The 13,527-nt window shown below is 41.6% G+C and overlaps 1 long non-coding RNA gene across 5 annotated transcripts; it reads right to left on the bottom strand.

Annotated features, from left to right (window-relative positions):
- Positions 1–6: 6 nt before the first annotated feature.
- On the bottom strand, positions 7–13,472 carry LOC129850895 (uncharacterized). 5 transcript variants are annotated; one of them, XR_008758879.1, is made up of 5 exons: positions 13,383–13,472; positions 13,181–13,256; positions 776–3,928; positions 225–737; positions 7–148 (listed from the first exon to the last, which is right to left on the bottom strand). It is a non-coding gene; the product is annotated as an uncharacterized LOC129850895 (long non-coding RNA). The 5 variants fall into 5 exon arrangements; XR_008758881.1 differs by having other exon boundaries at positions 7–737; positions 776–908; positions 1,061–3,928; XR_008758880.1 differs by having other exon boundaries at positions 7–737; positions 776–908; positions 1,080–3,928.
- Positions 13,473–13,527: the final 55 nt, after the last annotated feature.

Raw genomic sequence — 13,527 nt, 5'->3', positions numbered from 1 at the left:
AAACCAGTGGGTTACCTTTAAACCAGTGGGTTACCTTTAGACCAGTGGGTTACCTTTAAACCAGTGGGTTACCTTTAGACCAGTGGGTTACCTTTAGACCAGTGGGTTACCTTTAGACCAGTGGGTTACCTTTAGACCAGTGGGTTACCTTTAAACCAGTGGGTTACCTTTAGACCAGTGGGTTACCTTTAAACCAGTGGGTTACCTTTAGACCAGTGGGTTACCTTTAGACCAGTGGGTTACCTTTAGACCAGTGGGTTACCTTTAGACCAGTGGGTTACCTTTAGACCAGTGGGTTACCTTTAGACCAGTGGGTTACCTTTAGACCAGTGGGTTACCTTTAGACCAGTGGGTTACCTTTAAACCAGTGGGTTACCTTTAAACCAGTGGGTTACCTTTAGACCAGTGGGTTACCTTTAGACCAGTGGGTTACCTTTAGACCAGTGGGTTACCTTTAGACCAGTGGGTTACCTTTAGACCAGTGGGTTACCTTTAGACCAGTGGGTTACCTTTAAACCAGTGGGTTACCTTTAAACCAGTGGGTTACCTTTAGACCAGTGGGTTACCTTTAGACCAGTGGGTTACCTTTAGACCAGTGGGTTACCTTTAGACCAGTGGGTTACCTTTAGACCAGTGGGTTACCTTTAGACCAGTGGGTTACCTTTAGACCAGTGGGTTACCTTTAGACCAGTGGGTTACCTTTAGACCAGTGGGTTACCTTTAGACCAGTGGGTTACCTTTAAACCAGTGGGTTACCTTTAGACCAGTGGGTTACCTTTAGACCAGTGGGTTACCTTTAGACCAGTGGGTTACCTTTAAACCAGTGGGTTACCTTTAGACCAGTGGGTTACCTTTAGACCAGTGGGTTACCTTTAGACCAGTGGGTTACCTTTAGACCAGTGGGTTACCTTTAGACCAGTGGGTTACTTTTAAACCAGTGGGTTAACTTTAGACCAGTGGGTTACTTTTAAACCAGTGGGTTAACTTTAGACCAGTGGGTTACCTTTAAACCAGTGGGTTAACTTTAGACCAGTGGGTTACCTTTAAACCAGTGGGTTACCTTTAGACCAGTGGGTTACCTTTAGACCAGTGGGTTACCTTTAGACCAGTGGGTTACCTTTAAACCAGTGGGTTACCTTTAGACCAGTGGGTTACCTTTAGACCAGTGGGTTACCTTTAGACCAGTGGGTTACCTTTAGACCAGTGGGTTACCTTTAGACCAGTGGGTTACCTTTAGACCAGTGGGTTACCTTTAGACCAGTGGGTTACCTTTAAACCAGTGGGTTACCTTTAGACCAGTGGGTTACCTTTAGACCAGTCCCATGACAAAACGAAGAACTCCATAGTGTTCATGAGAGTCTCCCCTTTCTATAGAGTGATCATATTAGTTTGTAGGCCAAACCGTTCGGATGCTACAGAAGCTTTGGTGTGATGACCGATTCTCGGGATGTCTCATGGTCTGACAAACAGCTTATAGCTCTGCCACTTCCCACCACAGCTGCGGAAGGGCGACATAGGCGGAGTGGTCGATTGCGACGCAGCCCACGCAATGTTTTATTATATCTGTAGCTTAAATTGAGGGATTTTGATGGGGATGTTTTTATTATGTTATTTTGAATATACCCAAGGGGGTTTTAAGGCTACCTGGCATTAGTGCGAAGTCCAAGGCTTAAATAACTATATGTGTGCCAAGCATGCCAAATAACATACATGCCTAATGCTTTTGCAAAGGGCAGAAACAGTTGTTGATCCAAGAAAACAAAAAGGGCCATGTTTAATTCAATAAGAGAAAAGCTGCGAAATGGACAGTTGAAAATAAAAGTAGTAGAGATGGAAGAGACAGAACAGTAGCCTAATGTTTGGTAAAGATTTGCTGAAGTGGTAAAAGAGGATGATATCAGTGCTGCCGTGTTATGTGTGATGATTGTGAGGTGATATACAAACTCACCAGTCACAACACAGGGATTTCAAATAAGCCTATCACACTTAAAGGGAACTGTAGCCTACTGTTCAGATGGGTTAAATGGAAACTGATATCTGGACACTGACTGTAGGTCTATAACCTCACACATAGCTGTATTATTAACTCCTACGCAGAATTAAGCATTTCTGGCAGTAAAATTATAGGCCTACACACATAGGCTACATTTTGACTAGAGAACAGGAGTGGAGAATGACAAAAGAGAAGCTGCAAGTATCTAATCACAGACAAGTTGACTTACAAATAGCCTACCAAAATGTCGGAAATGATAAGCAGAAACATATATAATATCAGGCAACAACAACCAAATCCTGCAACCCCTGTAAAAAAAATCGTTCTGCGGTCTCTGACTGTAGCATACACACATTTTCTATATTGGCGGGTTTGGGTTGGGTGAGGACCTCATTTTTCACTATCACATATAGTCGGGCGGTTGCAGATGGGTTATTAAATTGCGTGGGGGCGGGTGAACAAACAACTGACCCGCGCACCACTAATACAGGCCTATCAACATTGAGATAACAGGGACCTCCCTTACAAAACACTTCTTACATACTACTTACTGTAAGAATAGTTACATTTGTTCGGTAGACAGAAATGGGAGGGGCAACACAGCATGTTTTTTAAATGAAATTATGGATTTAATCATTAATAACAGACATTTTCGTTACTGTCCAATGATTAATTACAACACAGAAATATATTTTTTCAAAGCCTTCATCTAGTAATTTTAGAATCACCGAAGTGACCGAAGGTAGACTTCACCCTTTATGTGTTATCAGGGCTTGATAGTAACCATTTTTTACTTGTCTGATGGCTCAAATCATGTCAAATCAAATTGTATCGGTCACATACACGTGTTTAGCAAATGTTATTGCGGATGTAGCAAATGCGTGCGTTTCTAGCCCCCGACAGTGCAGTAATATCTAACAATTTCACAACATATACCCAATACACACAAATCTAAGTAAAGGAATGGATTTAAGAATATGTAAATATATGGAGGAGCAAGTCACTTGTCCCCCCCCCCCCCCCCCCCAAAAAAAAAGGTCTGTAACGCCATGGGCCAAAAAGGTGACTGAAAACTGTGTTGTATGATGCATGGAACCACTTCACAAAATAACATTCATTATTTCACTGGTATTGACAATGAAAGACTGCTGGTCTCTGATCCCATGTATTATACAGTATCTCCTGCCGTTGTGGCCTTGAGCAAGGCACTTAACCCCCCACAAAGTAAAATTCTACACTGATGGGCTACTGTGTAAAACACATGTGGTCCATCAACCTCCATCTGGAGAGCTTCTGGGTGTGCAGGCTTTTGATCCAACCCTGTTCAAACACTACCTGCTCGAACACACCAGCTTATCAAGGTCCTGTTGAGCAGCTGATGTTTTACAATGTGGTGTGTTCGAGCAGGGCTGGCGCAAAAGCCTGCACATCCAGTAGCTCTCCTGGAATCACCAGGAGGATGGTTGGCATCCCTGCAACATTACAATTACAAGCAAAAACATTGTCTTTATAAAATAATTCCCTCACTCAATGAACCAGGGATCAAATGGCTAAGGTGGGCGAGGTATTTAAAAAAATATATACATTTTTTTTATTATTAACAACAATTATAACACAATATACAAACATCTTACAAAAAATCTACCAAATAACACAGAAACTTTACACACGGGGTATACATAAGTAAACAAAATGTACAAGGTTACACAGGCAATTAAAGTTCGTTTGCTTTACAGTTTTTCAGATTATGCACCACTTCAAAATAAAATTCGAGTTCAATAAAAAAAAGAACGTTGGGTTTTTTGCCCACTTGCAGGTATGTACTGTAAATAATATTTACCATGCTGTCACGTCTGCTCCCGCTCTTCCCTACCTGCTTCGTCTCTCCAGCGTCAATACATGTGACACATGCAGATTCATTGTATATTCTTTAATCTGATATAAATCATGAAACAAAAGTAAAACACCTTTACCATCAAGACGAACCCTAGCACCAGTTGATCTAAAAGATAAATGGACATCCATCCAAAAGATCTTACTGCAAATACATTCAAAAAACACATGACTTGTGGTTTCATTCTCAATTTGACAAAACACACACTTCATCGATATCAATTTGAAATTGTCAGTACCTAGTTTACCGGATATATTAAATTAATACTTTTTTTAAAGACACTTCACGGACTTCGCTATTGACACAATATGCTGTCCTTTAAGTTCCATACCACATTCCAATTCTATAATTCCAGTATACTTTTGCAGGAGGAAAAGGAGGCTCGGTACTCATCTTCCTAATATAATTATTAGTGCACTTTTTATCCTTAACGCATAAACCATCTAATAGGAAGCTGAAACTGAATTCCACATTCCTCTGAAGATTGTAATTTCCCTGTATACGTCTTATAAGGCATGTAGCTATTGCATCAACAACGATGGCGTACTCCTTCGCCCTTATAATATAAGGGGAATTATAGTTAGCTCTGTTACATTTTAGGAGAAATTCAATGCCACCAACCTTTGTAAAAAGATTTGGAATGATATTTCAAATCCTATCCTTAAATTGGATGTAATTGTCAAGGTGCAGCGTCGTGAGCGTACATCATTACATATAGCCTTTAATGCAAATAAATCACAATTGTTTTTACATTTAAAGTCAAACCAGATACAGAGGAAAATACATTCAAACAATCCACAGCTTTGGATAACCTCTGTTCAAGGTGGGAAAGGTAACCAGATGAGATGTTTATTTATTTGTAAGGTTAAAATATTCAGTGTTCAGGGGAGTTCTTGACAGCATAGGAGTTACTTATCAATTAGGCTTTTCTAAGAATATTTTCTAAGAACATATAAAAACTTTGTCAGAATTACATGTCCAGTATTGAATAGAGAATCCAACCCAATTTTTAGCGCTTGAGAGATGTTTTTATAACCTGAGTATGCAGCATTGGTTTCATCAACATCAACCGTGCACCAGTATCAACTGCGTTCCGGTCATTTGCGAGAGCCAGTGGAAAGTTATTTTAGGACATGACAATGACATTAATACATGCATTGTTAACAAGCGAGAAAACCAGGCAAACTACATATAATGTTTTCAATTGACTAGTTAGTCGGTTGTATATCATTATTTCACCTGCTGCACAAATGTCTCACTCTCTCTCTTCTGGCTACGCCCTCCTGGCACACACCAGGCCTTTTCCAGGATTTTGATTGAAGACCCAAAATGGGCTATAACTGGGCAAACAACTCACTAACTAGCAATGAATATCAACAAATGTGCCCACGGCTAGGCTCGCTTTGATAAAGAAAAACGCATACCACGACTGCATGATTGAAAGCCCGCTTGTGCCTGTCAATGCAGGCCTACACTCTTAAAATTAGGGGTTCAACAAGGGTTCTTCTCTAAGATCCTCAAAATTAATCGAAGAAATTTAGTAGGTGGGGTTAATCGAGGAACCTCCTAAGTAGGTGGGGGTTCTTGCAGGAACCTAACTGCCCAACTGAAATGTTTGGATTTTTTATTTGAAAGGACAGCAGGCGCAGGCACTTAACTGAATGTAAGATCTCCTCACCTTTGTGTCTGTAGGTATACAGAAGAGGAGGCATACAAAGGTATGTCAAGTGGTATAGGTATGTTATACCTTCGTTTTTGTAGTGAATGAGAAACTTTTTGAAAATGTTTTTAAAGGAAACCTGTTCGATCACCATGCACTGCAAAATCATTCTGGCTACGGAGACAGAGAACATCAACACGCAAGGGCTAGGCAGGATACTCCAGGAACTTTTTGTTGTTGTTGAGTTTACAATAATTAAAGGCGCTGCATTGTCAATCTGATGTCTGCATTGCCCGTGCAGCATTTACGGTAATACAGCCTATGCAGAAGTCAGGGCATTCATACTTGCACTTCTGCTCAACAGCTCGGTGCTGTTCCGCGATCTGTTGTGAAGGGTAGGTTGGAAGATGGCGGCGAGTGCAGACGAGATTTCAGCTTGCTCCGAGTAACCTTAACTTTTATCCCTCTCAAACTTACTTAAATGTAACGCAACTTGGCTTATAGTAAACACACTAGAGAACGCTTAGTTGACCGCTAATTTGATCTGAAACTTTGAGAAATTGAAGAGAAAAATGTGCGAAAAAGCAAAGGGAGGAGTAGGCAGTTGCTAGCTGAGCACTCATACATTGGAGAAAAACCGCCACCTGACTCCTCGGGAGAAGAAATGGAGGATTCTGGACATTCGGTTGATTCAGAAAATGTCAATAGTCCTGCACCCCAAAAGACACAAAGAATTGTCTTTGCGCGAACTACGGGTCAACATAATCGATGCTGTCTCTGCAAAGATAAACGAAAGAGCCGATGGTCTGGAGAAAATGATACGCGAAAACACATCACAAATAGTTGACCTCGAGACCTCTCTGAATCATACATACAAGAGTATCGAGGAGCTTAAACTTGCAAACACTGCTACTTCTGAGAAATGCACTGCACAGGAGAAGACCATCGCAGACATGCAAGAGCGCTTATCGGAAGTAGAGCGATACCGGAGAAGGTGGGGGCTACGGCTTTACGGTGTCCCAGAGGACCAGGATGAGAATGTGAAGCGCTTAGTAAGAGACATCTGTAACCGTCTGGCACCGGACTTTCCATATAGATATATGGCTGTGGATGTCACTCATCGTATTGGGAAGAAACAAGACGCCATCGTCAGCCGCTCGATCATCATCCAGTTTGCTTTTCGCACAGCAAGAGATGCAGTTTGGAAGAAAGCAAAGGAAAGCGCATTTCTGAAAGAGAGAACATTTAGATTCGGTGAGGACTTGACTGCAGCAGCAAAGGCAAAATTGTGGCCTCTTGTACAACAGTCCCGAAATCAAGGAAAGGGTGGATATTACAGGGGAATCAGAGCCTTTTTCGCCAACGGAAAAGAAATACGACCGGGGTGATTTGTTCTGTCGGTAGGTTTACAAGGTAGGTCCTTCCCACTGCAAACTAAGCGTTCTAGTTTTGAATTGTGGTGTTATGGTTTACAATTGAAGACTTCTGTTAATAATGTATGAAGCAACTTTTTATAGAGAGGGTAGAGTTGAGATTGCATAGGATTTGTCTTTCTATTCTATAGATATGGACTTGAAGTTTGTCAATCAATGCCAATGCAACCTGTTGAAGAGAAACGCTTTTTTTTTTGTTTTGTTGTAAGGACTGCAACGCAGATCTTGTATTTGTTCAAGAAACACATTCATGCAAAGAGGACTATAATTATTGGACAAATCAGTGGGGAAATGTCATTTTTTTGGCCCACGGGACTAATCATTCAGCTGCGGTTGCAATTTTAGCACACAATTTCAAAGGGACATTTTTGTTCACTCAAATGGACACTAATGAACATTGGGCTAGTAGCGGTCATCAACCACATGGAGAGATTGTTTGTGTTGTGTAATGTATATGGATACTGCTCTAGTCCTCGAAAATAACTTACTTCTAGAGGAAATTGAGGAAATTCTTAAACGTCTCCTGAGAAAATATCCATCCAGTCAGATTATAGTTGGTGGAGATTTGAATATGGTTTATTCTAATGAGACTGATAGATTGCCCCATAGGCCTAACATTGGTGTGAACAAGTTGGTGAAGTTCTGCCAAAGCCTGGACTTAATTGACATATGGAGAGTTAAAAACCCTGGAGAGAAACAATACACATGGAGTAATAGAGATCGTCCACTACAATCAATAATTGACTTGTGGGTGATAACCTCTAGTCTTGAGCCCAACACTGTAGAGGTAAAGATACTGCCTGCAGTCCTGACGGATCATAAAGTCATATGGTTGACTGTAAGAATGTGCAGTAAGGATGGTAAGAAATACTCTGGTGGTTATTGGAAATTAAATAACTCATTGTTATTGCATGATGATTTAAAAAATGTGATTAAGAATCTAATTTCTGTTTACTGGAGTTTAGCTACATCTTATGCAGAATATGGGAAATATTGGGAACTGCTGGAATTTAAAATCCGCTCAGCCTGTATTACTTATGGAAAACGGCTTGCTTTAAGAAGGAGATGTGAGGTAGCTGAACTCTAAGACAATTGCGGATATCACAGAGATTGAGCATCTTGATCTTAATGAGAAAGCTAAATTGAATGATTTACAGAATCAACTAGATACATTGTATGAGGAAAAGGCTAGAGGAGCCTTCATAAGATCCAGAAAACAATGGCTTGAAAAAGGCGAAAAGAACAGTAGCTACTTTTTTAATTTGGAAAAGAGTAGAGGGGAACTCAACACACTTCGGAAATGTAAGATTAATGGGGTTACCACTGAGGATAGAGAGTTATCAGACTTTACCACTAAGTTTTATGAGAATCTTTACTCCTTAGATTACAATTTGAGTGACTCTAAGGATCTCCTTGATTCTATAGAGAAAGTTAATTCGGTTAGTGAAGAATTCAATCGGTCATGTTGTCAAGATTTATCCATTATGGACATCCAGTACGGGGTTGCTCAGTTAAATAACAAATCTCCAGGTTGTGATGGATTAACCTCTGAATATTACAAAACCTTCTCTGAAGAAATAGCTTTTTTTTTTTTTACTTGAAACCTTTAAGGAGACTATAAAGAAGGGAGAACTACCTGCCTCTCTGAAGCAAGGGGTTATTACTCTTATACCTAAACCACACAAGGATCTCTTAAATATTGATAATTGGCGTCCAATCACACTCCCAAATAACGACTACAAAATTATAGTCTTAATCTTAAAGTCTTGCTTGAATGATCTGATTGATGAATGTCAATCAGGGTTTATGAAAGGGCGCCATATATCGAATAATCTGAGGCTGGTGTTAGACTTGGTTGAGTATTGTGATCTATTAGATGACTTCCCTGTTATCCTATTTTTTGATTTTCAGAAAGCATTTCATACTGTAAGTCACAATTTTATCTTTGATTGTCATAAGCATTTGAAATGTGGTAGTTTTTTGTTGCTAATGCTATTAGAACTCTGTATAATGGTGGCAATAGCTGTATCAAACTCTGTCATGGAACATCTTCAAAGTTTAACATTTACAAAGGAATACGACAAGGTTGTCCAATTTCATCTTTATTATTTTTTTTATTTTTCTCAAATTTTATGCTCATTAGTTCATAAAATTCCATTTGAAGGCATTACATTCCAGGCCAGCGAGATCAAGATATCCCAACTGGCGGATGACATCTCACTTTTTTGGAAAAATGTGTCTCAAGCTAGATTAGCATTGGATATCGTGAACCAGTTCTACAAAATCTCAGGTTTGGCATTACATCTTTCCAAATGTGAGATGTTTGTTTTGAAAGAAGCTGTCAATCCAGCAGATTGTAACGTCTCTGAAAAAGATACTGTAACCTACCTCGGTGTAAAGATCATTCACAACCTTCGCTACAACATTCGCTATATGTCTGTATTTGATTTGATATAATGTGGATTAGTTTTATTTATTTATTTTTCTAATTTCTTTGTGGAATCCCTCTGGCTGTTATGTTTGTTTTGCATGTTACTCTTATACATTTTTTTTAAAGATCTGTTGTCAAGGAAGTGAGTTTTTGTTTTATACATGACCTCCCGCCCCCACTTACAGTGAACCAATCATGTCAATGCAGCGCTTTATGGAGCCCTCCGCATTGTTACAACGCTCCGGATGCACACAGCAATGCAGTACGGAGCTCAATTTTCACATCAAGCATAAATTGGCTCTTGTACTCTGATAAATTCTGCAGATATTGGGAGGACAGTGTGGTACACGTTGCATGCAGAGGGAACTAATCTAATTCTGATCTGAGTAGCCGAGTGATGTGATTTTTGCGTGATTTAATTCTATATTCTTCGTGTCCAAGCGGACAAGTGTTAATAATGTCGAGCCCTGGTTATCATGTTTGGCAGATATGCAAGAAAATACATTGTCTAGCTATGGCGGAATAGAAAAATGGTGGCCATGACCGCCAGGAGGAGTTTTTGTGATGGCTCCACATCTGAAAATGTTCAGGACCCCAAACTGTACAAGTGTAGACTTACCAAGTTTTATGCTTTTATGAAAAAGTGAACAATTCACCAAAAATGTGGCACATATCACCAGGACTATTTGTTGGGTAGCCAGGATGCAGTGGGAACACCTGCAGTGCTTACTATTTTCGGTAGATAGTACTGTTCAACCAGTTAAAACGCACCCGGTCAAATTGTGTAGTAGTGTACCACTGTAAGTGATGATGACGCATAAGGACAAAAAGACACATGCAAGTTTGCACAGATTATATGACCTGTATAATATTGATGCGGTTCTTGAAATGTTAAAGAGACGTTGCAGAGACTTTGACCACAGCCTCACCTCAAATCCCTGAATAAAGTTTGCTTGTTTGCAGCACTCCTAACAGGTTAGTTTTGAGGGATGTCTGAATAGAAGACAGTTACAATACAACTGGATTGACCCTTCATGTATAAATGGACACACTACATCGTCACATTTTAGTAAAGTACAACTCATGGCAAAGTAGGGGAACGTTAACAAACAATATAATTACTGACTAGCTGTCACGCCCTGGCCTGAGATATCTCTGTTTTCTTTATATTTTGGTTAGGTCAGGGTGTGACTAGGGTGGATTACGCTAGTTTTTGTATTGTCTAAGGGTTTTGTATTGTCTAGGGTTTTTGTATGTTTATGGTGGCCTGATATGTTTCCCAATCAGAGGCAGCTGTTTATTGTTGTCTCTGATTGGGGATCATATTTAGGTAGCCATTTCCCCTTTGGTGTTTGTGGGTTCTTATTCTATGTTTAGTTGCCTGTCTGCACTATTTCATATAGCTTCACGTTTCGTTCGTTTTGTTGTTTTGTTAGTTTGTTCAGTGTTCTTTCTTTAATAAAGAAGAATGTACGTATACCACGCTGCACCTTGGTCCGATTCATACGATGAGATTTTGGATGGAGCAGGACCCTGGACGCAGGCTGGGGAGTATCGCCTTCCGAAGGAGGAAATAGAGGCAGCGAAAGCGGAACGGCGATATTACGAGGAGTTATACCAACGAGGTAGGCCACAGAAACCCCAATTTTTTGGGGGGGTCACATGGAGCAGTCGGCAGAGCCGAGGAGCGAACCAGAGCCAGTCAGGGAGTCGGATGAGGAGTTTGACGCAATATTCCGGGGGGAGGTACTAGCATTGAGAGCGCTGCAGAGCGGGCGTGCTGAGGTGCGTGTCATCAGCCCGGTGTCACCTGTACCGGTCCCACGCATCAGGTATCCAGTGCGCATTCATAGCCCAGTGCGTCCTGTGCTAGCTTCCCGCACTTGCCGGGCTGGAGTGAGCATCCAGTCAGGAAGGGTGGTGCTTCCTCTCCGCACTCGTCTTGAGGTGTGTGTCATCAGCCCGGTGTCACCTGTACCGGTCCCACGCATCAGATCTCCAGTGCGCCTCCACAGTCAAGTACGTCCTGTGCCTCCTCTCCGCACTCGCCCTGAGGTGCGTGTCATCAGTCCGGTACCACCTGTACCGGTCCCACGCATCAGGCCTCCAGTGCGCTTCCACAGTCCAATACGGCCTGTGCCTCTTCCCCGCACTCGCCCTGAGGTGCGTGTCCTCAGCCCGGTACCACCAGTTCCGGTACCACGCATCAGGCCTTGAGTGCGCTTCCACAGTCCAGTACGACCTGTGCCTCTTCCCCGCACTTGCCCTGAGGTGCGTGTCCTCAGCCCGGTTCCACCAGTTCCGGCACCACGCATCAGGCTTCCAGTGCGCTTCCACAGTCTAGAGCTTCCGGCGACAGTTCCCAGGCCAGAGCTTCCGGCGACAGTTCCCAGTCCGGAACCTCCAACGACGGGCCACAGTCCGGAGCCTCCAGCGACGATCCCCAGTCCGGAGCCTCCAGCGACGGTCCCCAGTCCGGAACCTCCAACGACGGGCCACAGTCCGTCCTACGACGGGCCACAGTCCGGAGCCTCCGGGGATGATCCACGGTCCGGTTCTACAAAGGCGAAGGGCTCAACGTAAAGAGTGGGGGCGGAGTCCAGAACCAGAGCCGCCACCAAGGGTAGATGCCCACCCAGACCCTCCCCTCTAGGTTCAGGTTTGCGGCCGGGAGTCCGCACCTTTGGGGGGGGGGGGTACCGTCACGCCCTGACCTGAGATATCTGTTTTCTTTATATTTTGGTTAGGTCAGGGTGTGACTAGGGTGGATTACGCTAGTTTTTGTATTGTCTAGGGTTTTTGTATGTTTATGATGGCCTGATATGTTTCCCAATCAGAGGCAGCTGTTTATCGTTGTCTCTGATTGGGGATCATATTTAGGTAGCCATTTCCCCTTTGGTGTTTGTGGGTTCTTATTCTATGTTTAGTTGCCTGTCTGCACTATTTCATATAGCTTCACGTTTCGTTCGTTTTGTTAGTTTGTTCAGTGTTCTTTCTTTAATAAAGAATGTACGCATACCACACTGCACCTTGGTCCGATTCATACGACGAACGTGACACTAGCAGTGAAAAGGGGTGATGCATATTCAGTAGACTCTTCTAGTCATCACTGTAACAATGTCACACAACTACCATAATTTTACAGTAATCATTTCTAAGCATGTTCTTAGCTTGCCCTTATGGATCATGCATTATACTGCAAAACTAATTATTGATACAAGTTCAGGATTTAATCGTCTTGGTGCTGTAAGAGGGAGTAAATGTAATAACAAAAAAATAGTCACTGTATTGTTTATTTTAAACTTGCATGCAATCAGAGTAATGATAAATCGGTATGCTTTTCAGCACGTTATACTGTTAAGGTTGCACTATGGGTGCTAAAATTCTAATAGTTCACCTAATTTCAGTTTCTGTGACAAAACAAACAAGCATAGTGTTGATAATCATTGTACCATCTAAACCGCTGTGAAATATTTTCCATAACCAAAAATATTGTATTTTCAGCTGTTAGAAACTGGTGTACAAAACTGAAAGTAAAAGACGCAAAAACTAAATTTAAGAATGGGAAGCATAGAAATAGCACACACAGAACAGATGTAACGCTTCTTAGACTTGCTTTTAATGAGAATGACAGATCTATAACTCACATTTCTATGTGAATTTTGTTGGGTAGCCCTAAAAGTACATATTGCAGCTTTAAGCTAAATTATTGGCCCAAATTAGCTGAGACTGGTGCAACTGTTTAGGATCTTTACAAAAAGTAACTTACCTCTGGTCTATTCGGCGTCTTGGTGTTAGTTTTGAAGGAGAGTTCCTGTTCTGACATGGCAAGGTCAAGATTAGCACTGAAATATAAACCAACAAAATGGGAAAAGTCAATATCAAGTTGATAAACAAAAGCAACACGTAAATTCTCTGTAAACGACATATTTTTACAAAATATTTCAAATCTCGTATTTCCATTCACTCACCCAGGATCATAACCATCAGAATAACATTCAGAACACTGTAAATGAACAGAAGACAGTTCTCCCATGATGACCTGCAGTTGGAGGTCTGGTTTGGATAGCTGGATGTCTGGTTTGGATAGCTGGAGGTCTGGTTTGGATAGCTGGA

The sequence above is a fragment of the Salvelinus fontinalis genome, unplaced genomic scaffold (assembly GCF_029448725.1).
Source record: "Salvelinus fontinalis isolate EN_2023a unplaced genomic scaffold, ASM2944872v1 scaffold_2435, whole genome shotgun sequence".
Taxonomy (NCBI): Eukaryota; Metazoa; Chordata; class Actinopteri; order Salmoniformes; family Salmonidae; genus Salvelinus; species Salvelinus fontinalis.
Note: the sequence above shows the minus strand (reverse complement) of the source record. Positions and strands in the feature narration are given on the sequence as shown.